We start from the raw sequence: 1,937 nt of genomic DNA, 5'->3' as shown, positions 1-1,937 counted from the left end.
AAGAAAACTACTGGACATAGTTAACCAATACAGCAAAGTGGAAGGATGCAAGATCAAAATACAAAAATCAGTTGGATTTCTCTACAGCGACAAAGAAAATACAGAACTGGAGCTAAGAAAAATAATACCTATCACAATACCTAATCACAAGATTAAATACTTGGGAGTAAATCTAACTAGAAGCAGAAAGAATTCATTCAAAAAATTTACAAAACATTACTACAAGAAACAAAAAGAGACCTTGAGAAGTGGAAGAATATCTCTTGCTCGTGAATAGGAAGACTCAATATTGTGAAACAGCAATATTACCAAATGCAATTTACACAGTCAATGCAAACCCAATAAAATACCAATCCCAATCTTCAACGAGAAGAAAAAGGCAATCTCCAGTTTCATTTGGAATGGGAAGAAGCCCCCAATAAGTAAAGTACTCCTTAAAAAGAGAAACAACGTAGGAGGCATCTCACTCCCTGATTTCAAATCTTATTACACTGCCATGGTGGTCAAGACAGCATGGTACTGGTACAATGGCAGACACAAAAATCAATGGAATAGAATTGAGAACCCAGAAATCAGCCCATCTATGGTCCACTGATTTATGACAAGGAGATGAAATCAGTCATTTAGGGTACAACAGGCTTTTTAAACAAATGGTTTTGGCAAAACTGGAAAACTATCTGTAGAAAACTCAAGCAAGATCCACACCTCACTTCATACACAAAAACCAACTCAAGGTGGATCATGGACATAGGACTAAAACCAAGGATTAGAAACTTCATTAAAGAAAATCTTGGAAGAACTCCAGAAATACTAATCTACAACATAAACAGTCTTCCAAGCATCCTGAAAAATCTGCAACCAGGAGAGGATAAAACAGATGAGTAGGACCTTCCAGGAATCAAATCCCTATGCTCATCCAAAATCTTCTCCAACAGGGTTAAAAGGGAAGCCACAGACTGGGAAAAAAGTATTTGGTAATGGCATGTTAAGTAGGGACTTATATCTAGAATTTATAAAATACAAGAGCACCACAACAAGATGAAGGTAAACACTTCAATTGAAAAATGGGCACAGGATATGAACAGACACTTCACCCAAAAAGACATTCAGATGGCAAGCAAACACATGAAGAAATGTTCAAAATGCAAATCAAAACAACATGTGATATCATCTCACCCTAGTAAGAACAGTAAAATTTAACAGAACCACAAACAACAAATGCTGGTGAGGTTGTGGAGAAACTGGAACCCTTATTTACTGTTGCTGGGAGTGTAAAATGGTGCAGCCACTATGGAAAGCTGTGTGGCGCTCTCTCAAAACGTTGCATATAGAGATACCATTTGACCTAGCAATTCCACTACTGGAAATATACCCCAAAGAAACCATAACTGCCACCCAAGCAGACATGCACACCCAGGTTTATCATGGCTTTGTTCACAATAGCAAGGATTGGGAAACAACCTAAGTGCTCATCAACAAATGAATGGATAGAGAGGCTGTGGTATAGTCACACAATGGAATACTATGCTGCATGAAATATTATTCAAAATGGGTGACCCTGGAGGACATTATGCTGAGTGAAATATCTCAGTCACAAAAGGACAAATATTGCATAGTGCCAGTGATACAGAATGGGATTGACAACAGGGCTGGGGTGAGACTGAGAAAGATTGGTTAAATTATGTATACTGCATTGAAACAAATGAGGGAGAGAACTGTTTAAAAGGAATATATAATTCGGCACTATGGTCATGACAAGAGTCCAGAATGAAGGCTGCATAGTGCAATGGACTCAGGGTGGGGGGGAGGGGGAGACTGTATAACAATGAAAAAAAAATTTTTTTTTACTTTTCAAAGAGAAGAGTGAACTGGGGGAGAGGGGTGGACAGGGACAAAAATGCAATAATGAATGAATGGAAATCCAAAATCTCTGTAAA

The sequence above is a fragment of the Elephantulus edwardii genome, unplaced genomic scaffold, assembly GCF_000299155.1.
Source record: "Elephantulus edwardii isolate Elephantulus edwardi_28Jun2011 unplaced genomic scaffold, EleEdw1.0 scaffold00560, whole genome shotgun sequence".
NCBI lineage: Eukaryota > Metazoa > Chordata > Mammalia > Macroscelidea > Macroscelididae > Elephantulus > Elephantulus edwardii.
The sequence above is the reverse complement of the archived record's forward strand: the minus strand, read 5'-3'. Positions refer to the sequence as shown.